This window comes from Ambystoma mexicanum, chromosome 2p (assembly GCF_040938575.1).
Source record: "Ambystoma mexicanum isolate Mex_15411 chromosome 2p, UKY_AmexF1_1, whole genome shotgun sequence".
Taxonomy (NCBI): domain Eukaryota; kingdom Metazoa; phylum Chordata; class Amphibia; order Caudata; family Ambystomatidae; genus Ambystoma; species Ambystoma mexicanum.
Genome location: NC_090923.1, coordinates 580271121 through 580297738, shown reverse-complemented (window position 1 = coordinate 580297738; position 26618 = coordinate 580271121).

Here is a 26618-nt window from a genome sequence, read left to right as displayed (position 1 = left end):
TTTTGCAGTGGTCCCAGAGGGAACTGCACAGGTTTCTGCCTAACAGTGGAGGTGCAGGGCGACATGAGTGGGGGCATGCTGGCAGGTGCCCCTCACTGCAGGGGGGGGGTGGGGGTGCAGGGGGGCATGAGTGGGACATGAGTGGGGGCCTGCTGGCAGGTGCCCCTCACTGCTGGGGGGTGGGGGTGCAGGGGGACATGAGTTGGGGATCACTAGTGCAAGGTGACACGTGGCCTGGCTGGGGGGGCATGGCCATGGTGGATGGGCTGCCTGCGGGACATGACCAGGGGTGCAGGGTAGTCCCCTGTGGTGCGGGCTGCCTGCAGGGGCCGTGGAGGGGGTAGAGGGCACACCTGCGAGGACCCACACTGCTAATTCACGTGTGGGACTCCCCGCGCACACCACTGGATACACATACCCCGCTCTGACAGCAAAATCGCATGTGTAACTTCCTGCGCACCCCCAAAATCCATCTACCCCGCTCGCACAGGGCCAATCACGTGTGAAACTTCCCGCATACCCCAGTAATACACGTACCCCGTTTGCACAGGGCCAATCGCGTGTGAAACCTCCTGCGTACCCCAGTAATACACGTATCCCGTTCGCAGAGGGCCAATCGCGTGTGAAACTTCCCGCGCACCCCCAAAATCCACATACCCCGCTCGCACAGGGCCAATCGCATGTGAAACTTCCCACGCACCCCCGAAATCCACGTACCCCGCTCGCACAAGGCCAATCGCGTGTGAAATTTCCCGCGTACCCCAGTAATACATGTGCCCCGCTCGGCCAAGGCCTATCGCATGTGATAGTCCCAGCAAACCCCCCAAATACATGTAGCCTGCTTGCACAGGGCCTACCGTGTGTGAAACTCCCATGAACCCTACTAATACACGTGCCCCGCTCGGCTAAGGCCTATTGCGTGTGATAGTCCCCGCGTAAACCAAAAATACACGTACCCCACTCGCACAGGGCCTACCACATGTGATAATTCCAGCGCATGCCAGGAATACAGGTTCCCCCCTCAGCATTTGCTGTGTAGCGGCCCTGTTAGCTGGTCCAGGGTTAGCGCAGCCCTTTGCGCTGGATTGGGGATTTTGATAGCTTTTCCTTGCGCGAGGGGCATTCTTGGGGCGTTACTGAGGCTGCGGGATGTTCTCTGCACCAGGGCTCTTTTTGCCTTGGGAATTCCATGAATGCGCGGTGTGCCAGAATGCTGTTTAGCGCACACAGCTGGCGCACGCTGGTACACAATCCCTCACTGCGCTGCTCGCATCCGCTGCCTCTGTGCTGAAATCTATGAATTACCCTGTGTGTTTCCTATATCTATCAATGCTTTGTCTAGGGTAAGAACTTGGGATTTATGAATGGTAACTGCATATGCAAGAGTTAGAGGAAATTGCTCTCTACGTACATACATGTCTTTGAAGAGAAGGAATCGAGCAATTGAGCGCCCTATCCTTTTCACTTCTGAAACTTTATCAAAGCGAATATTGACAAACTGAATGTTGCTGTCTCGTGGGTATGATTGAAAGCCAACAACTGTACCCAGTGCTCCATTAACTAGCCCTTGCTCGACGTCAAGGTTACGTTTAAGCATTACTCTACAAACCCAGCTGTGTTGGAGATTGAATTTTGTAAACTATTTAGTCTTGTTGTGGCTTGCTCACACATGGGTATGGTCATACCATGTACGTCTAGTTTGTCTGTGGCGCTAATTTCCATTATTGGTTGAATTTCTTTATTTAACATTGTTTCATTGAATTTGAAACAGCTTGCAAGAGTTGGCATTAAGGCCATACAATTGACATTTTTGTGCACTATTTGTTCCATAACATCAGTTGCACATGCATTATCGCCATGAAGTGCATGAATGTGCCGGTTTTTCAATGCAACTTGTGCTTCTTGCGATAGTGCCCCAACTCTAATACTTTTTAAGATGTTCGCATAAGTGAGATCTGTAGATTGCTGCATGTTCTCAGTTAATTCTCTGTATTGGAAATGTTGCCAAAGGTTGACATTACCTATCCTACCAACAGTTTTCCGGCAGAGTTTTTGGCCTAAGGTTTTAAAAATAGGTTCACCTTTCACTGGTGTCGATTGTAGAAGATCTCCGAAAACGATAATGTGTTTCCCTGCAAAGAGTTCTTCGTTGTTACTTTTAAGTACTTCTTGCAATCTGAGGTGAATCAAAGTCAACATTAGGTTGGAGACCATGCTCACTTCATCTATTAGTAGCATTTTCATTTGTTGCAATACTCTGCATAATTCCATTGCAGCTTCTGCAGAAAGTTTTTAATAGTCTAATTTATTTTGATGCTCTACTGGAAGCAGTAGTAATCGGTGTAAAGTGACAAAGCCTATGTTGTAGGCAGCTAAACCTGTGGGGGCTGTTACAACAGCTGACAGGTTGTTGTTTGTCAATTGTTGAGGAACTTGCTGATGATTTTGAAGAATGTTTTCCCTGATCCAGCTTCACCACTCACGTACAGCAGTATAGGTTTGTAATTTTGGCAGGTACATTCTTTATTTTCATGTTGTACACCATGTACAATTTGTTTTGTTACGTCTTCAAAAATGGTGCGCTGATCTTTGTTAAGTTTTGCTTGTTGTACAGTTAAGTCTTCTGTAGCTTCTTGATACTGATACATTCTCTACTTCTGCCATAGCTACTTCAGCCTCATTTGCTATTAGTGGTTGTCCTAGTGGTTCTTGACTTCCTGTTACTGAAGGTTGACTACTGTCGGAAGAGTCTGTATCTAGTTGGGCCTGAAGTTCTTCTTCCTGTTGCTGCTCATTGTGTAACATTGTTTTATACTGCGTAAAGGTCACATCGGTGATAACGCTTTCAATTGCTTTGAAAGCATCTTCATAGCAGTCATAGTTATCTCGTATGTCTGCCTCTTTTCTCCATGGTTTGAAAAGTTGTAACAGAGACATGTAATATAGTTCTTTCTGTTGAGGAATTTTTAATCACAATTTTACATGATTAATTAAGCTTCGTTTGGTAAGTTTCACTAAGCTCCCTTCACAATCGGTCCCTTTATATCTATGTTTACTTTCATCGGGTTTTACATTATTTTTGTATGCAAAGTTTTGAGCTATGTGGTATAGACACATGCTTTCCATAGTGCTACTCCTGCTCGGATAGTGTGTCCAGTAAATTGTTTTTTAGAAAGTCTTGGCTGTTGGGATCATTTCTGGCAATTGTTTCTATGTCCTCATATGATTTCAGCACTCTTTTTCTAGATTTTGCAGGACCAAGACTTAGCCATACTATGTTGTCTGATTTTCCATACAAAGCAGTACCGGTTAAAAGATCTGCTGCTTCATAGGCGCCACATTCTCTATGAGAGAGCATTTTTATGCCTAGGCTGTACAATTTTTGTGATAATGTTTTGTCTGGTGCGAGTTCATCCCAGAGGTCTTGAGATCTGTTTTTTCTGCTTTTGTTGAGTAGGCTGTAACATATCGTGCAACAGCATTTGAATTGTCTGCAATGCACTACACATCTATGTTTGCATTCCATAAGAGGGCAATGATTGCATTGTAATCATTGATATATTTTGATTCTTCCCTTCTTTTTATGTAATACGTGTTCTTAGGTGATTTACCTTTAAGACTATGTCGAACTGAAGACATGAAGTTGTTTACTTCACCTGTTTCTGTAACTGGCCTAGGGAAACCAAAGCGGCATTTGGTGTAGTATTTACCTTTGTTTTTGTATTTGCAACGACAATATTTGCCACATTTGTCTCTTTGAAATTGTAAAATCTGCCCATGCAGCTCACTATGTGTCTGTTTTGAAGGGATTTCACAAGTGACATATGTTTGGATAAACTGCAAATCAGTGCTATCACTGTCGTGACCAAATTTCGGTGCACCTATGATCCATAACAGCATGTGAATATGTGGTGCTCCTCTTGCTTGATATTCTTTTCTCCAAAAGAAGTGTTGCACTTTTCCAAAGGGAGGAATAGTTGTATTGCAAATAAAGAGTAGCATGGCAATGAAACGATGATGGAAATGTCTGGACACATTAACTGGATCTAGAGAGCAAAGTTCTCCAGGTGTTAATATATCTATGTTGTGTGTGTTGCTGTTTGCTATGCGTAGGAACTCATGTAAATCTTCCCATGCATATTCTGCACAACTTAGCGTAACAAACCAAGTCGGTGGTCCAAGGTTTCTGATCATACAACACACGTCTCCATGCCGTCGGAACCAGTATTTCTTTGTACCACGCAAGTTTGCAAACAAATTTGTTATACTTGATTGTAAAACCTCATCTTTTTCCTGTACTTTTTGTATTAACTGCGTAGCTGACATATTTTGAAAGTGGGTTCCAGATTTCAAAATGTGTGCAACTCCGAAACATAGTTTGCTAATTCACTTTCATAGAGTAGGTGGAATATGTATTCCACATTTTGTCTAAATCTGGGATCTTGTGAATACATTCATAATGAGCGGTATTCTGATGCCCCAAACTGAGTGGGTCTATCATCGTACCTTCCACCTTTGCCAGTAGGAAATAGCAGTGGAAAAGCATGTGCTTCTATACTTTTTTCCCTTCTACTCATTGGTGACCCTTTGGTTTGTTGCATTTGGTAAGTTTCTAGTGCATCATCTATGCTTTCATTGGAATGCAATAGATGAATTGTGTAATAGTCCAAAAGAGTGGATACTGTAGCAGGATCCAGAAGTTCGAATTGTCCAGTTTCTGATGGCTCTTGAATTATTTCAGTTGTTTCCCTTAAGCTTTCATCAATATATTTTTCTTTGTAGTACTCATTATTGTCTTTTAGATATTGCAATGCTTGTCTAACTTTATTTAAGTCCACCAGTTGTTGCCAAGTTTTTTTGTCCTTTGTTGGTACACCATTTACCAAGACTTTTAAAGAATGCTCTATTGAACGTTGCACTCCTAGAGTGTGTACATTTTCCGTGAGATCTAATGGCAAATAAACTACTTTGCCACGAATGCCTTTCACCAATTCAGAGGAAGGTCATTTTGCTGTTTTTGGATGAAGGCGTATAATTGCTTGAAATGGGTGAACTGTTTGAATTATTATGCTCTCATACAAATTGAGTTGTTGCAGAAATTTTGGTAGTGGGAACAATTCCAAATTATATGTAATAGCACGTGAAGGAGTGTGGTTGTTGTCTAATTTTGTAGTACAGTAACTGCAACATATTAGGCGTTCATTTAGTTCATATTTGTTTTCTGCTAAAAGGTAGAGAGCTAATTCAAACTATTTAGAATCTTCATTGTCTTCTATTTTGTATGCTATGTCTACATTTTTTGTGTTCCTGTTGTAAAACGTTCTGCGGCAACACACACACATGGTTTGGTACTTCAGCCGATGACCTTTTAATTTTACTATTTCTTTTCTGTATGTATGTAATAGCTTGTTGCTATGTGCAGAATTGTTGCTACTATGTTGTAAAACTATTGCATTTTGTAAGTGGCTTTTACTTCCAAAATACTTTCTCTGAATACAGTCAATTTCTTCTTGTAAGTATTTGGGTGTACCATGCAGAAGAGTGTTATTTAAATTGCCTAATTCTGAAGCTGGACTGCATAGTATATTTTATACACTAGATTTCTTACATTTGAATGATGTATTGATATCCTTTTGATATCATGGAAGGTGCTTTTGCAAATAGGCCCAGAAATGCAGGCTAATGAATGTCCTGGTAGTCCTGTGTATTTGTGTCATGATCTCTGCTTCCAAAAGGTCAGGGTTTTCCCAACTCCCTTGGAAGCAGATCCATAACCCAGGTTCCGAGTGCCAACCAGTCCCAATTGGGACCTTTTGGACCCAGGCCTGGCGCCAGTGGCACCAGGCTCATAAATATGCCCAGTCCCAGCGCTGGAAGCGCCGGGCTCATAATGCTTGGGTGGACTTACCTGCAGCAGACCATGCTGCTTACTTGCCTGCCAGTTGAGCCTCTGATCCTCTTCTGTTTGGAACTACTTTTCCTGTTGGGTGGGGCAGGAGCCACTCCCTAGATTCAGAACACTGGAACTCTTCTGGAAAGCAGGAACTCTTTTCTTAGGCGTGGCTGTGGAAGGCGACACCTAAGCACTACAGGAGGCTATTTAAACCACACCCGATGGATGAATCTTGCTCTGCGTTATTCTGCATCCTCTGCAGCAGAACGCTCATCGTGTCTTCTGCATCTGATCCTGGGCCTAAGGAAAAAGGCTTACCATCCTGAATCCAGTCTTCAGCAACACCTATAAAGACAAGAAAGAACAGGTTAGCATTACGGTCTTCAGTGACAGCTCTTCACTTACCTGGTCCATCGGCTGTCACCAACGCCTCGCGCTGCATTCCGGCATCTGAAAGACAAAGGCTTACCTACTCTTCGTGCGCTCCGGAGGTCTTCACACTGCATTCCGGCATCTGAAAGACAAAAGCTTACCAACTCTTCGCACGCTCCGGAGGCCTTCGGCGCTGCATCCCGCATCTGAAAGACAAAACAAGGTGCGTTTAAAGACATTGGGGAACTTTAATACTCACGTGCCATTACTCCTTTCCACATCTAACCCAGTGGGTATTCCGGCACCCTGCAGCCGCTCCGAACTTGTACCTGCAAAATAAAAAGACAGTTAGAGCGCATCGTGAAGCAGGCAACAAGCGCTTACTTACGTGCTTCCAGGCGCTTCTATTCATCACACGGGCTCCATCTTCAACTCACTTCAGCCCGTCATCCGCCATCGCCGGAACCCTGCAAAACAAGAGACATCATTACTAAAGACTTTAAAGACATTAGAATTACTCGAAACTTACCGTTCGTGCAGTAAACGACGAACAGCAGTCCTCTGAAGTCAAGAGGCCTGCTCCCCTTATCCAGTGAAGAAACTGGTTACAGCACCCTGCCCCGAGGCAGATGGAGAGCACAGCGTTCACTTACCTAAGACATCTTACCCTTCGAGTCAGACATACAGTGCACAGAGGTCCAGCCCAAAGAGCCAGCCGTGTGTTACACATCACCTTTGAAGATACGGTATACGCCCAGTCAAGACCGGCGCCTCTACGGGAATCAGGTGAGCGTTACAGAACGCAAAGCCTACCACAAAACTCCCGTCCATGCGCTATGGAAACCTCGGATACCGACCAGCTAGCCCAGTTACTTGGGGAACTAAGGGCAGAAGTGCATGCAGCCCGTCAGGAAACAAACGCTCTAAGAAGGGAACTGATTATTTCCAAGGAGCGAACAGATGATCTCGCTAGACGATTGCTACAGTCACAAGCCGGACAGACCCCGTTACCCGCATCTGGGGGAAATCTTCCTTCTACATCCTCTATGAATCCAGTGCAGATCAACCTACCTGGGAATGTACCTCTGGCTCCGCCCGAACGATTTTCTGGTGACCCAAAGAGGTTTGCAGTATTTATCAATCAGTGCCGGTTGCATTTCTTATGCCGGCCAGCAGCCTTTCCAACTGATCAAGCTAAAGTAGCTTTCGTGCTTTCGTACCTTAGTGGCAATGCGGCAGACTGGTCGATCCCTCTAGTAAATCAAGATGATCCGGTCCTCCATGATTTTCAAGCTTTTCAGCTCAGTATGGAAAAACTGTTCGCAAGACATTCACAGGGGCAGGCCTTGGACAATGAGCTTCTTTCGTTGCGACAAGGTAATCAAGACCTTTTGGCTTATATTGCGTCTTTCAACAGACTGATAGTGGAAACTCAATGGCCTGAGGACAAAAGGATTACGCTGTTTTATAGAGGTCTACATGGAGAGCTCAAAGATGTGTTAGCCCAAGTAGTAAATCCCCCACAAGATTGTTCGGACTATATAGACTTAGTCGTTCAAATAGATCACAGACTGCAGAACAGGAAGGCCGATCGTTCCAAGTTTGATGCTCGAGTATTTTCCAAACCGCCAACTCCTTCCAAAGGAGTAGACTCCGGGGAACCCATGCAAATAGGGGGTCTGAAATGTCCTCTAACACAAAAGGAGCGGGAAAGGAGAAAACGGTTGCAATTATGCCTCTATTGCGGAAACTCAGGGCACTTTCTTCGAGACTGTCCGGTGAAACCTGCCAAGAAGGCAGTAGGAGCTGCAGTTACCAAAGTTACAAACTCTGAGCAGGGAAACGACCTCGCCCGACAAGAATAGAGGTCCTCTTGCCGAGCGTGAAAACCAGTTCCGTGACCTTGCATTTCGTGATACCTATGGTCCTCATTAGCCCTGATAATCCGAATCGATTACATGCAATTGAAGCTTACGTCGACAGCGGTGCCATCGGCAATTATGTGGATCATGAAATGGTTTTGAGGATGAATCTAACTCTTTGTCCCAAGGCTGTAAAGGACGTCATTACTACGGTGGATGGTACGGAGATAGCCTCCGGGCCAGTAACGCATACCACTCAAGAGGTGACGCTTATAAGTCAAGATGGACACCATGAGAAGATCGTGTTCGATGTGATCAAGGCCCCTCAGTTTCAGATTATTCTAGGAATACCTTGGTTAGAGAAACACAATCCTCTGATCGATTGGCGAGCAAGAACGGTCCAGTTTCCAGAATGTGTCTCTACTTGTCACCCTCCACCTGGTGTTGCACTGGCAGCAATTTCTTCAGAGACTCCCCAGTTACCTCCCGAATACCTAGAATACCAAGATGTTTTCTGGAAGGATCAGGCTAACTCTCTAGCTCCTCATAGGTCTTATGACTGCCAGATAGACCTGATACCTGGATCTACTCCTCCTTGTAGTAGAATTTATGCCCTCACCGAGCCTGAGAACCTTCACCTTCGACAATACCGGGATCAATACCTGGCAAATGGGTTTATTCGTCCTTCCAAGTCCCCTGCTTCTTCAGCTTTGTTCTTCGTTCCAAAAAAGGAAGGAGACCTTAGAACTTGTATAGATTATCGCTCCCTGAACCAGATCACCATTAAGAATAGATATCCGTTACCTTTGATCCCTGAACTCCTGGACCAAGTCAGAAAAGCATGCATATATACAAAGCTGGATCTTAGAGGAGCTTACCACTTGGTACGAGTAAAAGAGGGCGATGAATGGAAGATGGCCTTCCGCACCAAGTATGGGCTATTTGAATATCAGGTCATGACCTTCGGACTTTGCAATGCCCGGCCGCCTTTCAATATTTTATGAACGATGTCCTCAGAGAGCTCATAGATGTGTGTGTTGTTGTTTACATTGACGACATCCTCGTTTATTCTTCATCGGAATCTGAACATCGGAAACACGTGAAAATGGTCCTCGAAAGATTGCGTCAACACAAACTTTTCGCTAAGTTGGAAAAATGTGTTTTCAACGTGACTGAAGTTGAATTCTTGGGATTCATATTATCACCTGGCGGAGTGCGTATGGATTCAAAGAAGGTCGATGCAGTTCTCAAATGGCCATCACCATCCTCCGTAAAAGGTGAGCAAAGCATGTTAGGCTTCGCTAACTTTTACCGCAGGTTTATCCCCGAATTCTCTCGAATAGTCCAGCCCATCACTGCCTTGTTAAAGAAAAACAAACGTTTTGAATGGTCTACCAAGGCGGAACAAGCTTTCCAGGATTTGAAGACTAAATTTATCTCTGCACCAATCTTAAAACACCTTCGCCCCGAACTTCCCTACATCGTGGAAACTGATGCTTCAAGCCTTGCCATGGGGGCAGTTCTATCACAAAAGGACCCGGTAACCAATCAGTTGCATCCCGTGGCATTTTGGTCCCGCAAATTCTCGCCTCCTGAAATCAATTACACGATTACTGACAAGGAACTTCTGGCTATCAAGTCTGCCTTTAAGGCTTGGCGGCATTATCTGCTGGGGGCCCGACACATCGTTACTGTGATCACGGATCACCGAAACCTGCAATATTTGAAAACCGCAAAAGCCCAATCCTCTAGACAACTCCGTTGGGCATTATTCTTTGCCGAGTTTGACTTCATAATTACCTATCGACCTGGTACAAAGAACGGTAAAGCTGATGCCCTTTCTCGGATGGGAGTGGAAGAACACTTGATCAACCCTAAACCTGTACCAATCATTCCCGAACAAAGAATTCTGGGTGTAATCGCCACAGGATCCATAAAGGAAGTTAAGGATAAAGCCAGGCAACTTGTAACTCCAGCAGACATACAGAATTGGCATCTGCAGGGAAAGGACTTTGCAGTAAAGGACAACTTATTGTATGTCCAAGAACGATTATACCTACCCAGCACAGATTTACAGAAAAAAGTAATCTCTTGTTATCACGATTCTTTAATGGAAGGACATCCCGGTATGGCCAAGACCTCAGAAAAGATAAAGCGCTACTTCTGGTGGCCGTCTTGGAAAAAAGATATCAGAGACTTTATAATGTCCTGTGGAGTATGCGCCCAAAACAAGAGTCAAAAGGAAAGACCAGCAGGCCTCTTACGCCCTATTGACATCCCACCTCGCCCTTGGCATACGCTTTCTATGGACTTCATCACCGATCTACCTCCATGCTCCGGATACAATACGATTCTAGTAATCGTGGACTTATTCTCCAAGATGGCGCATTTCATTCCGCTCAAAGGCTTGCCAACAGCAGCAACTCTGGCCCGAGAATTTCTCGAAAACATCGTCCGACTGCACGGTTTTCCTTCGGTTCTAATTTCGGATCGAGGTAGTCAATTTATTTCTCATTTTTGGCGAAGTTGCTGTCGGTCGGCTCAAATTGATGTGAGACTATCGACCAGTCACCACCCTCAGACCGACGGACAAACCGAGAGGACCAATCAAACTCTGGAACAGTATTTACGCTGCATGCTGCAACAAACTGAAAAAACTTGGAAAGACATCCTTTGGATAGCCGAATATGCCTACAATAACTCTGTCCATTCGGGAACTAGGAAAACCCCATTTTTTCTTTTGTACGGCAGTCACCCTCGAAACTCGGAGTTGGATCCCCTCCAAGATCTTGAAACACCAGTAGTAGACTACCTGCATTCTACAATCACCCAAGCCTTTAAGGAAGCTGTTTCTCACCTTCAAAGGGCTAAAGAACAATACAAGAAAGGAGCAGATCAACATCGGAAGGAAGCCCCTCAATATCAAGTAGGGGATCAAGTCTGGTTATCCACCAAATATCTACCTCTAAAAGGGCCACGCACATTCAACCCAAGATACCTTGGTCCCTATTCCATCACTACCATAGTAAACCCAGTAGCGGTCAAGTTGGACTTGCCCCCGCACATGAAGATACATCCGGTCTTCCACGTCTCTCTATTAAAACCCGTGCAACCTCAAACCCGACTAACTAAATCTCCAAAACCTATCCTAGTTGATGGAGAACTCGAGTTTGAAGTCAAAAGCATTCTGGACTCCAAGATCTCCAAATCTAAACTATTTTACCTAATTGACTGGAAAGGCTACGGCCCCCAAGAGAGATCCTGGGAACCTGCTGAATATGTCCACGCTCCTCGCCTAATCAAAAGATTTCACCGAACATTTCCTGACAAGCCAAAACCCCCGGAGAACCCCGGTTTGGGAGGGGCCTTGAGGGGGGGTACTGTCATGATCTCTGCTTCCAAAAGGTCAGGGTTTTCCCAACTCCCTTGGAAGCAGATCCATAACCCAGGTTCCGAGTGCCAACCAGTCCCAATTGGGACCTTTTGGACCCAGTCCTGGCGCCAGTGGCACCAGGCTCATAAATATGCCCAGTCCCAGCGCTGGAAGCGCCGGGCTCATAATGCTTGGGTGGACTTACCTGCAGCAGACCATGCTGCTTACTTGCCTGCCAGTTGAGCCTCTGATCCTCTTCTGTTTGGAACTACTTTTCCTGTTGGGTGGGGCAGGAGCCACTCCCTAGATTCAGAACACTGGAACTCTTCTGGAAAGCAGGAACTCTTTTCTTAGGCGTGGCTGTAGAAGGAGACACCTAAGCACTACAGGAGGCTATTTAAACCACACCCGATGGATGAATCTTGCTTTGCGTTATTCTGCATCCTCTGCAGCAGAACGCTCATCGTGTCTTCTGCATCTGATCCTGGGCCTAAGGAAAAAGGCTTACCATCCTGAATCCAGTCTTCAGCAACACCTATAAAGACAAGAAAGAACAGGTTAGCATTACGGTCTTCAGTGACAGCTCTTCACTTACCTGGTCCATCGGCTGTCACCAACGCCTCGCGCTGCATTCCGGCATCTGAAAGACAAAGGCTTACCTACCCTTCGTGCGCTCCGGAGGTCTTCACACTGCATTCCGGCATCTGAAAGACAAAAGCTTACCAACTCTTTGCACGCTCCGGAGGCCTTCGGCGCTGCATCCCGCATCTGAAAGACAAAACAAGGTGCGTTTAAAGACATTGGGGAACTTTAATACTCACGTGCCATTACTCCTTTCCACATCTAACCCAGTGGGTATTCCGGCACCCTGCAGCCGCTCCGAACTTGTACCTGCAAAATAAAAAGACAGTTAGAGCGCATCGTGAAGCAGGCAACAAGCGCTTACTTACGTGCTTCCAGGCGCTTCTATTCATCACACGGGCTCCATCTTCAACTCACTTCAGCCCGTCATCCGTCATCGCCGGAACCCTGCAAAACAAGAGACATCATTACTAAAGACTTTAAAGACATTAGAATTACTCGAAACTTACCGTTCGTGCAGTAAACGACGGACAGCAGTCCTCTGAAGTCAAGAGGCCTGCTCCCCTTATCCAGTGAAGAAACTGGTTACAGCACCCTGCCCCGAGGCAGATGGAGAGCACAGCGTTCACTTACCTAAGACATCTTACCGTTCGAGTCAGACATACAGTGCACAGAGGTCCAGCCCAAAGAGCCAGCCGTGTGTTACACATCACCTTTGAAGATACGGTATACGCCCAGTCAAGACCGGCGCCTCTACGGGAATCAGGTGAGCGTTACAATTTGCGCACTGGATAAATATCCATATTTTGCAGCACTTTCATTTTACTTTTGTCTTTACCTTTTACATACTGATTGAGGAACTGACGTAAAGATTTGAAAGCTTTGTTTGGAATGGCACACATTGATGTCCACGGCCATTTGTATACTGGACGGTGTGGTTCTGCTGAATTGAGAGGTAATTCTGAGTTTTCAGGGGATACTTTTGTAAGCAGTGTTTGTTGTTCCATGATGGTAGTATTGATTTTCTCATACCCTCGTCCACTGCTATAGATGGCAATTGTGTTTGTTTGATTTTGTTTGTATGCTTCTTCATTAAAATATGGTTCTGTGGTTGTTGTGTGACTCCATTCACCACCACAAACATTTAAGAAATTATTTTTGTTCACATTCTGTTTATTGCTGAGTTTCTTTTGTAGTTTAGTATTTAGTTTTGTTAGTGCTTTTATCCTATTTAACACTAATATAAACAACTTCCTTTTGAGAAGGATTGCACTGTCCACAAGAGCTAGTAGGATTAACTTTCTACAGTAGGTTTTAAGGGGTGAGGATGATTTTGGTCCTCTTCTTAGTAGATTGTGAAGGACTCTGTGATGAAACATTTTTGATAAAATACTTTTTTTTACTATGGGTTCTTGTTACACTATCAGGAGTATTAGGAGCATTGTTAGCTCTACTGGTAGCCAGTTTTTTGCCAACATGTTTGTGTTTTGTGACACATTTTGATGGAGGAGGTAAAGTTCCAGTAGTTGAAGCTTCCTTTGTTTTGCTAACCGACTGCATTAGCTGGTTTGTTTCAACATTCTCTACAAAATCTACAACAGATGGTTGCTTAGATTGGGCACTTTTTTTTTGATTTGCTCCACTTCTGCGCTCCTTTCTACAGAGTTGGTTTTGGGTAGGCATTCTTTGGTGTCTGTTGAAAGAAAGGAGGCATACTTTGGGCTGTTGAACAATGTATGTGTGCTGTGTGTATGCATGCATGAGTCTGATGGGAAGCTCTTTGTCATGGTGTGTGAATGTTCATTGGACTCTTGCAATGATTTGGTAAGGCTATTTTACTGTTTGTATACTACTACAATGTGCTTCAGATGAGATTACAAAGTGGGCTAGTGGTGACGAGAAGCATTCTTAATAAACGAAATGCCATAAACTTGCAACAGCAACTTCTTTTCTAAATCTAACCTTCTAAGGAAAACGTATGTTATTTGAGATCCAAACACACAGGGCTTTGTGAGCCATTCTGCCTGTTATTCTTTGTTCAATAAATGGATATTTGTAGGTAGAATGGTTCAGAAATCAATGTTAGCTTTGGTGCCCAAATTAGACAAATAACCCACGCAGCCTCTTTGAGGAGTAGTTACAACATAAAGGTAGCACTGTACTTACTTTTTTTGCAAAATGACCAGGTTTCTTCGGATATGTCGTCTGCAGTGTAGATGCTGTTGATTCTCAGGAGTGTAGTCTTCACTGCGATTCAAAAAAACAAAATTAATTACTTTGTGTGTTTACAGCAGTGATGATACTGCACACATTAATTGTGCATCTTTCGTCAGAGCATTCTCCTTTCATATTTCAACCCAGTGCATGTGTGCATTTCACTTCACTCTGTGCAGCCTTTGCATGGTATTTGCAATATGTTACTTGCAAGTCCTTCAAAGTTGCTAACAATTTTAAGGTTATGAAAATGCCTTGTTTTTTACAAGGTGTACTATCTATAGGAGAGAGGTTTGTAAGTGATAGGGCATAGTAGTAGATGGGAAGACATTTTCTACTTGCAAATTAAAAGCACAATGCCAAAAAATCGGGAGACCCTGAGAGGGCGATGTCACCACAGCAATCGGGAGCGCTTACTTTTCTTATACGATTACATCGCAAGTAGCATTACTGTAGACCGTACACAGTACACAACTCTGACATTTTCTACTACAAAATCGAGTTTCGCCCTAAATAGGCATGCTTGCAACGTATGTATAGGTTATGCGGAAGACAGTAAGAAGTTTTGCGATTTGTCAATGATAAATCGTACATCTTCCACTTAAAAGGGGGAGCGTTGGTAACTATTGCCTATGCACATTTAGCGGCATTCATTTGTTTAAATTAAATCATAAGGGTTGCACATGTTCTCTGATTAAAATATACATACCTGTACTCTATATTCATGCATGTGCACCTGCCTGGAGCTGTACGTAGCAATTCGCAACACTTGCACAGTAGCTTGTGAAGTAGATGCTTTGCAATGATATGCGATTTCCATTCAGAATTATCAACAGTAATTTTGAAGTGTGCAATGTTGATGATGGAGTCAGATTTAGGGATGTTCAATGTGATTGGTGGATGGTTGTGTGACTGCTTAGTTGTGTCCAATGAGGGACTCGATTTGCTACCGCTGTGGAAAGGGTGGAAGGACTGGATAAGAGTTACATGCCGCACGTAGGCAACGCTTGTCCGCGGGTAGGGCGTGTCACATACGGGTTTCTACAGCAAATCCTGCATGGAAAGGGGACTGTAGGCATCAGCCAATTAGATGTTCACATTACTCTTTTGTGTCGAAAGATGGTGCGTACACTGAAGATGGCAGAGGTGGAGAGGGTCAGGGTTTTGGTGCTTGGTGACATTTTTGTCCATGGCTTACAACACTATGCCGAGTGCAGGCATGTGGCACACCATTTCGATGTGAGAGGAGTGTAGATGGTGTGGAATGCTGAGACTGATGCCAATGTTACAGCAACTCTGCAAGTTTGCAGTGACATACGTACGATGACCTCTCCTCATGTGGTAATTTTGCACTACAATGCTTGCCATTTGGGCTATGTGAGTTCACGTACTTTGTTGGCAGATTTGGAACAGTTGGTTCAAGCACTCATGAAAATCTTTCCAACTGCGAAAGTATTTTTTTTTGGTTTACTCCCTAGAGTAAAATGGGACAACAATTTTTTTTCTGTCCAGATCAAAGTATTGGGAGATGTATCATTAATCGCGGCATGCATGCTTTTATGTTGTGAGCTGGTATGTTTTTCTGCAGCCACGAAAACATTGTTCCAAGTAATGCAGATTATTTTGAAGCAGATGGTGTTGCACTATCTTCTTTGGGAAATGTGATGTTCTTTTGGAATGTAAGGCTTGCTTTAGAGAAGGTTCTGTAATGGTTGTAGGAGTAAAGTAAGGACAAAAAATACAAAAAAATAAACAAAATAACAGATGTCTGTAAAGTATCTGTCTTTTCAGAGCCCACCTTAACGGGGAAAAAGGGGTAGTTTGCAGCCAGCGCATATCACCAACGTTTTCTTTGTAGTGAATATATATATGTATATATCACTAAAAAAAAACTTTGTTAAGGGGACGTTATGGTTAAGTTGTCCTACCAAAAACCTGTGCACTTCACTAAAAAACTTTTCAAACATGCCATTGTGGTTCAAAGTAAAAGCGAAAAACCCCTGAAATTGGCCAGTTATGGTACTCTAAGCGACCATAACTGCCCGCACCACTGTGCTCTGCTAACACTAACACCCAGGACATGAAAGATCGCATCACAAATGTCATTGAGAACATCACTGATGACAGCACATGTTATGGTAAGCTAAGCAACAATATCTTAACTTGCGCCACCAACGTGCACCGCTAAGACTAACACCCAGGATATCAAAGATGACTTCACAAATGTCATTGATGACATCACTGATGATATCACATGTCTAGCTCTCTCTTTGTTTTTGTTCACTGACATATCTAAGCCAGGTGGCTTTCTTCACTGTCATTCAGGAATTAAAAAAGTAAAAAGTACTATATTTGTAGACCTTACCTTTCATATATGTTCTTAAAATACTTTCCTTAGCGTACAGTTACATCATATGATACATATGCACGGGAGAAAAAGGAATCCTGAAACACAAGAATCTTTTCTGTGTATGAAGTTAATTAGTTTGGTTATGAACACTTTCTGGTAATACTGCAGTTTTTTTTTTCCTTACTTTACGTTGCCTGTATATGCTTCTATTTGTATGCATTGTGGTCTCTTTATGTTTTGTGTGTAATAGTACAATTATGCAGTAAGGTTAGCATTCGCAGATACTTATGTTTCACAGAATGCAAAATTCTGTAATGGAAGCATTTATCAATTTAGTATCCAACATGGGAAGATTTTGAATATTGCACCTCGATAGCGCTTGCTGCAGACACTGCCTACGTTTCTTCATGAGTGCGTTCATGTACGGAAAGAACTCAGTAATGCAATGGAACTTTTTTGCAATGCATTCCTTAATTAACTATTTGGCATATGAAAGTTCTTCAATGATCTGTGATATGTTTCTGCCAATACTATAATGACAATTCCTTGTGGAGGCTGTGCATGAAAACTAAATGCACATGTGATGTCATCAGTGATGTCATCAATGACATTTGTGATGCCATCTTTGATTTCCTGGGTGTTAGTCTTAGCAGTGCACGGTGGTGGCGTGAGTTATGGTTGCTTAGCGTACCATAACTGGGGAATTGCAGGGGTTTTTTGGTTTTACTTTGAACCATAATGGCACGTTTGAAAAGTTTTTGAGTGAAGTACACAGGTTTTTAGTAGGGCAACTTAACCATAACGTCCCTTTAACAATGTTTTTTTGTACTGAATTTCACAGGTTTTCAGTAGAGCAACTTAACCATACCATCCATCTTGCAAAGTTTTTTTGCTGAAGATGATTGGTTTACAGTAGTGATACGTAACCATAATGTAAAGAAATTTCTGACTTATTTAAACACCTTGCGGAGAATACCACTTGGCAATATGCTGGTGTACAGCACGTAACGTGTCCCAGAATCCGTAAACACTTAACAGTAAGATGTTTGTGTCGTGGACAATGTGGAAACAGATTTCAAATTGATATAGGAACGTCCACCTGCAACATGTGCCTTGCACAGTGCCAACATGTATTGGTAGTTAGCCATTAACAATGTAGTGCACATTGCATATTTTCAGCAAAAGTTTTAGTTATCTGAATATGACATCAGCTAAGGCCATCCATCCTCCCCAAGAAACAACAGCACTACTGTAATGAAGGAGCAGGACAAACACTGCCCCAACCTTAAAAATGAACAAACGCAAAATATTTTTGCACCAGCCACCCACTCCCCCATATCACTGTTTGATACGTCTTTCCTAATTTCTGTTCGCAAATGGCCTTATTAGCTGTCCTACCAAAAAAGAAAGCCATTCGTTAACAAAGTAAATGTTGCGTTAAGAACAACCTTTCACAGTATAGGACATAGACGCAATAACAATTGACAATAATAGTATAGATGTGCAAAGCATTAGCGTGTGCTACGGAAAAATAGGATTTCTGGTAAAACAAAATCCTTTTTCAAGATGGCCACCATCGAATGGAAAGGCAGTTGTTCCATACATAGCCTCTCTTCGCTTTCCATGACAGCAATGAAAAAGCAACAGTATGTACCGTGATGCAGAACCTGTAAATAAACATACAGCGACGTATAACGTGGTACATTACATTTCGAAATGATACACGTGATTTTAAATGTAAACTGTAACATTTTAGAATATGGAAGAGTATAGATGTGCAAAGTATTAACGTGTGCTACGGAAGAACAGGATTTCTGGTTAAACAAAATCCTTTTTCAAGATGGCCACCATCAAAAGGAAAGGCGGTTGTTCTATACATAGCCCCTCTTCGCTTTCCATGACAGCAAAAAAAGCAACATTATGTACCATGATGCAGAACCTGTAAATAAACATACAGCAACGTATAACGTGTATTTTACATTTCGAAATGATAAGCGTGATTTTAAAAGAAAACAGTAACATTTTAGAATTTGGAAAGTACTTTTATTTAACAAACAACTGTCAGAGATGAACGGACTAATTGCATTTGCAAATCATTTGTAGCAATGACTCCAAGGGCCAACATAGAAATTGTTCATGGAGAGACACATGCAGTTAATTTCGCGTATACAAAGGATGCTTTTTTGGTGAAGTTTTCAATTTGTTTGCACAGGTATTTCCAAGACAGCGGCATCACCGTTGCTTTACACCACCATAAAGGATATTAAGTTGCTCCTTGTGGCTAGTTCAGCGTAGGGACAGACCGGCCCTGGCCTGTCATCCCATAACATTATAATGGACAGGCACCCGGTCACCAGCAGGTGCATCTGGCATGGAAAGAAGCCGTCACTTGGCATCTGAAAATCGTGGCATGCACAGTACAGCAAAATGTATCTAGGCGAAAAACGTAAGAGAAAATCTGTGCCAATATCCAACCGTTAGGAAAAATTTCCACAACAGACACAAAGATTGTGGAAAATACTGCACAAATGTAAGTAGCCAAACATGACATTTTAAAGAAGTATTAGAGTTCACCATGGGGACATATAATGACACCCTACAAACGCAGATAAACAGCACTCGCCGTAAGGGTTAAAAAAAGGACAACTATACAGTGACATGGTAATTCAGTTATGGAGGCTGCATGAATAGACAAGCAAGAAAAAATTACATGTCGTAATGTTACACAAGACCAAAAGAATGTGCAAACTGATACACAAAGCTATGTGGGCAAGCATAACATTTCAAAGAAAAAGAAATAACGTTCACCAACGGTGACTCTAGTCTTAGCTTGCAAACACAAACAATGTACACTCTGTGGTATTGGAGGAAAATTACAACTCCGCAAAAATATAATACTTCAGTTACATTTTCACAATTAGTGTACAGTCGTCAAAATTAAACTTACATCATCTTCACAGCCTCCATTACTTTTTGGAAAAGTCAGACAGCAAACTGTTCGCATCAAAGAATATTCATGAACTGATATTTCATGTTCCTTACAAGTGTTTTTAAACTATAACCTTATCAAATAGTATTTTTTTCCAAGCTTTGATTCCTTGTGTAGCTTTTAAAGTTTCACTTTCGCTCAAGGTCAAAAAACAATAGCCCCTTATGAATTCACTTGAATGCGTGGGCCTACTGAGCTTGCAACCAAAAAAGCAAATCAACTGACCTTCACTCAGAAGGCAAATACATTCTCACTTTGCAACAACATATGAGCATCCTATCATGATAACTGCTACTCCCATACAGCGCGTAAATCACTGTTCCCATCAAACACTCCAGGTGGCCGCCTCAGATTTCAAAACATAGGATGCCAGTCCGGCTTCAATATTAATCTGAAAACATTACCACACAGACGCAGGCATTGCTCGCCGTACATTGAGCACCACTTCCACTGTACCGTATGAATTTGGTGGCAGGAAAACTGCCCACAACCACCATGCATCCAAGACTGCAGGCCCTCTTCAAAACCACCTGAGCGATGTGCGGTAGGCCGGGTGTATCTATAGGTGTGGTATGTTTCAGTGGTTGTGGCCAGAGGCTAGACTCCTAGCTGTATATCCATAGATATTACAATGTATAGGTGTGCAGTGGCTTATACCTCCAGTGCCCAAGACTCTACACACTCCCCACAACCATCTGATTGATAAGCAATACTACAGGTATATCCATTGCTGTGACATGCTGCGTTGGTAGTGGCCAGGGCGTACAGTCTTGGAAGTATGGCCTTCGGCCTACGGCCTACAGTCATGCATCAAAGTCTCTAGGCCCTGGCCACAACCACTGCAGCATGTCACACCCATGGTGGCGTACAAATGAATAGCACACCCATAGGAAAAAAAATAATTTAATTACAGCATGCACTCAATTTCAATGTTCGCTAACACCACGTGTGTCCTTAGAACAGTTTCAAGTTGCCTGCGCACAGCACAGACTGGAATACTACCCTTATGAAACCCCTCATTTTCTGTACTTGCAAAGATCCCAAACAAGGCAGGCATAGGGAATACATCATTAACACCTACCGCGTGAACAAATACAGTTTTTCACCCATCTCTTACTGTCTGAACCTCCACAAGCCCTCTGACACAGCAAAATAGTTTTCAAAATTGCATGTTGCTGCTGGTGGCTGCTGCGCTGTCGGCAGATCCAAGATGTTGGGCGCATCCAAACAATCTGATGCAGAAGACGGCTCACTACAGCCAATCGGCAGAGACGTTGCATGTCTGCGGTCATGACACCAGCCCCTTAGCCAATCGTTGTCTTGTCCGCGGATCGAACAGGGAAGTGTGTCCGCCGAGCGGACATAGATATCAGTAATTTGTTTGCTTTATGTTTTGGTAATTTAAAAAAAAAACTACTGGATGGATTTACACCAAATTAGCAAAAGCACGCTTTCGGGACCAAGACGCCGCTCCTGCCACAAATGTGGTGAAAAGCCGTCCAGCGGTTTGGGCTGTAGGCGTGCGCAAGATTTTTCCCCATTATGTCTATGGGAAAAAATACATTTTGGGACACCCCTATAACTTTTCCCCCCCATGGACCAAACCTCACCAAACTTTGCAAAAAAATTCAGAGTGGCCCATATACTTTTTTTTGCAAAGTTTGATAAGGATTCGCCCAGGGGGAGCAGAGTTATAGGCCGCCCAAAAAGTGCTCTTCCTATGGAAACAGCAACTTAACCATAACTGCACGGCCACTACTGTGGGCGTGTAATATATATTCAGTAAAAAAACGTTGTTAAAGGGACGTTATGGTTCCAAGTAAAACCGAAAAACCCTTGAAATTCGCCAGTTATGTTAAGCTAAGCAACCATAACTCGCGCCACCATGGTGCACTGCTAAGACTAACACCCAGGACATCAAAGATGACATCACAAATGTCATTGATGACATCACTGATGACATCACATGTCTGGCTCACTCTTTTTTCCTTTACTGACATATCTAGGCCACATGGTTTTCTTCAGTAACAGTCAGGAACTAAAATTTTAAAAGGTACTATATTTGTAGACTTATCCTTCAAGTATGTTCTTACAATAATTCTCTTAGGGTCAAGACACATCATATGAAACATATAAATAGCAGAAGACACAGGCTTGAAAGACAGCAATCCTTTGTGTGCATGAAGATAATCATTAGGGTTATCAGCACTTTCTCATAGTTTTTTTTTTGTTTACTACCGTTTTTTACCTGTATGTGCTCATATTTGTATACATTGTACTCACACTCCTGTCCTTAGGGTCCAGTCACGTCATGTGATACACAAACATATGGTAAGTAGCAGCTTTGAAACAGAGCAATCATTTCTCTGCATAAAGAAAATCAGTTAGGTTCTGAACTCTTTCTGCTACTACTTCTGCTTTTTTGCTTACTTAACTTTCCCTGTATATACTCATATTTGTATGTGTTGTTGTCTCTTTGTGTTTTGTCTGCATTAATGCAATTATGTATTAAGTGGGTTTTATTAGCTACTTGTTACCTGTTTCACAGTAGGCAAAACTCTAATAAGAAAGCAGTTATTTCACTATTCAACATGGCATGATTATGAATATTGCACCTTCATCATGTATGCTGCACACACGGTCTATGTTTCTGCATGAGTAGCTTAGTATACTGGATAGAACTTCATAATATAATGATATTTATATAAATGCATTGCTTAATGCACTAATTAGCTGATGATATTTATTCCAATTATCCTTGACACTTTTTTGTCAACATTATAAAGAGAATCCCTTGTACAGAGTTTTCATGAAAAGTAAATGCACATGTGATGTCATCAGTGATGTCATCAATTACATTTGTGACGTCATCTTTGATGTCCTGGGTGTTAGTCTTAGCAGTGCATGGTGGTGGCGCGAGTTATGGTTGCTTAGCTTACCATAACTGGCGATTTTCAAGGGTTTTTCAGTTCTACTTGGAAGCATAACGTCCCTTAAACAACATTTTTTTACTGAATTTCATAGGTTTTTAGTAGCGCAAATTAACCATAACATCTCTTTAACAAAGTTTTTTTACTGAATATCCATTTTCATAGTGTAAATTTGATAGATATGTACTAGGGTTCCCTTATTTTATGTACAATTAACTTAGAACATACCGAACACCCCGCTAATGATTTTGAAGTCCACGGACGGGCACGGACGACATCCACACTACCCAAACATGCAGGGGGTATTTGAAATTGTTCTTTCATACCATATAAACACTACGCAAGTTGAAAAAACAGTACATATACACATTATATATATTAATAAATAAGCAGTGGAAACTACATATTTAACACATCAGCCAGCCATTGAAATACGATATGTAATAAAATGGATTATACCATAACAAAAAAGATATACCTCCAACATAATTACCTCACAGAAACTGCAGAGCTAGAAGCAACAGTAGACCTACACAACACAACAATTACAACTTTCCAGAAACTAGTAAGTAAACTTGATTTATTGGTATATATTGCTGTACTTGTTGTGTGAGGTACAGTATAATTAATATATTTTTGTTTTTCACACAGAAATGTACAGTACTTTGGTGTGGCTGGAAGAACATTTTTGACCATGAGGAAATGTCTGAAGAGAGTGAAAATAATGGTAGACACTTGTCTATAAAAGGAAATTAATAATCATTACCTAATGTGTATTTAACATATATATGTTTATTTTTTACAGACCGCACAAAGATTGAAAATGTCACTCCAAAAGACACAATGGAAAAGACTCTCAAACGCATTGAACAAAAAGTAGACATTCTTAAGGAAAATTTCGATAGTTTGAAACAGTTAGTGGAGGACCAGACCACATCAAAGAAAAAATTAAGTACCATTGTCCCACCTCTACCTGTGCCCCCTCTCCATGTCCCAGTGAACTATCCCCAAACCGTGAACAACAAAATAAATGTTTTGATGAGATTTCCATCCCTTCATCCCCTCCCATCCATCCTCTCCAAAACCCTAATTCCCCTATTTTTGTATCAGTTTCTGCTTCCCCCTCTCTTTCATAATGTGTGTATATATAGAAATAAAAAATGTTATGTTTTTGTAAGGAAATTCTTTGTATCTTATTATTTTTTAAAAAGCCGCTGAAATGTCGACGGACAGCGTGCCTGTCTGGCCTGTCCGTAATTAACAAAATGTGGATGTCCTAAGGACACTACACCTGTCGGTACCATTCGCAACCAAAATGGAACTGTTCTTAGAACACACGAGCTGTCCGGCATGTCCGTAAATGAACAAAATGAGGGTGTCCTAAGGACACTATACCTCTCCGCACCGTTCGCAACCAAGATGAAACTGTTCTTAGAACACACCAGGTGTCTGGGTTGTCCATAAATGAACAAAATGTTAGTGTCCTAAGGACACTATACTTTTCCGTACCATTTGCAACCAAGATGGCACTGTCTCTAGAACAGGCGCGGTGTCCGGGATGTCCGCAGTCAAACAAAATGGAGGTGTCCTAAGGACACTATACCTGGCCGTACAGTCTGTAGATCAACTACGCACATGCGCACCATACCCATAACTCCTGCGAACATCGCGCCTGTCTGTAACTGTCCGTCTCACTTGTGTCGCACTTTTAATTAGTTTCAGGACCCGAACACTGTCCGGGTCCTGCGTACGACCGCTCCTGTGCATTTGCTTTTCTGCGGACACCCGTTCCCATCGCGGATGTGTTCCCAACATCATCATGTGACCGCACCCACGCTGAGCGTGTGTCCTAATTTGCGGACTCTGTCCGGATGACCAACATTTTAAAAGAACCTATTTAGACAATTCACATTATTTTACAGTAAAAAATCACCATTTCACATGCCCCAGACAATGGCCCTAGCTTTCCATATATTTTTGGTAACTTTTTGAAGGCTTTTGAGTGTTCGATATGTTCTCGAGGTGCACCCCTCCACACCTATAAAAGGCCACACCCAGAGCTGATCTTCATTGTACTTCTGGCTATTGCAGATTGACTTTTGCTGCCTTTAGTGCTCTAGCTCAGATTAACGCATCAACCCTCATGGCATCCATGTCTGCCGTTGCAACATCAGCCTCAGCACCACCCCCAAATCATCCACCACCACCACCGCCCCAAGGGCTTGCAGAGGGGAACACGCGTGAGGATGTAGAGAATGAGGATGAAGAGGATGAAGAGAATGAGGTTGAGGAACTCCCTACTACCAGCACTCGCCGGGAGTCTTGGGTGTGGCAGTTATTTACCATTCATGCTAACGTACCAAAAGCATATGCGGACAAGGTCACCTGTAACCAGTGCAATTTAGTGCTAAATCGTGGGAGACGTGGTGCATACAGCTTTGGTACGACACCCATGAAGTGACACCTAACTTCGTTCCACGGTGCGGACGTTCGCAAGGTTGTACCTTGTGATAAATGTAGTAGGTTGAGTTCCTCCACAACATCTTCCATTTCCGCTCTTCTCACCACAAGAGACATCCCTCCAGCTGCTTCACAGGCCATTTGTGATTCTGTTGACCCTAACCTTTCGAGGGTCACAATATTTTGTATGTACTGTGATGCAGTACTCTGCATGGGGGAGAGTCTTTGAAGTGCTTTCGAGACTACGGTCACGGGCCACCAGAAGACCTGCTACCTACCTAAATAAGGCCCACCCTACATCTTCCTCTCTCCACCAGCCCTTTCTTATCCCCGTGTTTGGTGTCCCTACCTTACCCTCCTTTCCCCTCCTCTCCTAGTGTGTCGTGTATAAAAAAGGAAAAAAAAATATAAAACAACAAAAATCCCCAAAAAAGGCTCTTTTCACAGCTGCCTTTCACAGTTTAAAAATAGAAGTGTCAAATAAGCAGTGCAGGGCCTTGCACATTTTTTAAAAGTCAGCGGACAGTCCTAGGACAGATAACATTTTGGGGTGCTCCCCTAGCAAAACCAATGCACTTTTTTCTGGGAGTAAGTGGTGGCTCTGAAAAGAGCCGTTTGGTGGTGTTTTGTGTGTTTGAAAAACCTGGATTTGTCAACATCTAATGCAAAATAGATGACTATAATTCCAAAAAAGGTCGCAATGCATTTTGTACATTTCTAAAATGAATGTGCTACGAAACATAATATTTTCATTGTGAAAGGAGGACATGCCAACATCTCTTAGAAAGGCACAAACAGCCTTATTGACAATGCGCCTCGCTTTCTCCATTTGTGGACCAAATGAAGAAGAACGCAGCCACATTTGTCTTTGCGCAATACGAGAAAAAATTACTTGGGAATTTGGAAACATGTCCATGACCTTCTCAAGTCCTTCTTTCATTGCAAATTGCAAAGAAATTCCAGACACATGTCCTAAACTGTTCCCTCCATAATGAATTATAATTATGTCAGGATGACACTGTGTCTGTAAAGTAGCACAGAGCGTAACAAGTCCAGCCACTTCATTCAACGCACTCCATGCCAGTGCACTTCCACATGAGGGAATCCAAGATCTGCAGATACACCACAACGTTCTGCATGCACCTCCAAACAATGTATCCATTCGTCTCCCAAAATCCAGATAATCTGTTTTCGAAAATACACAGCCATAGCTATCTGTTCTTCTCTCAGGAAAAAGACATCCTCACTAAATCTCTCCTTACACAACACACCCACAAAACTTTACTGACCAATCCCTAGCTCCGCTCATTCTCACTTGCATGCCTCTCCACCCCAGAATGCCCATTATAATACGTGCTGTCCGCAGACTACCGCCATGTCCGCGGACATGTGGAAGATCTGAGCGTAATGAATGTACATTTAAATAGTCCTTAAAATGACTGGATTGATACTCGAATCCGTGCGCTATTCACCAACCTATTAGCAAAATTAGCACAAGTTCAACATCAGCAGCGGGAGTCTCGCAATCTGAGAACCCTCCACATGGGTTCACACTGTAGTGAAAATGAATCAAATATTGCGATACTTTCTCCG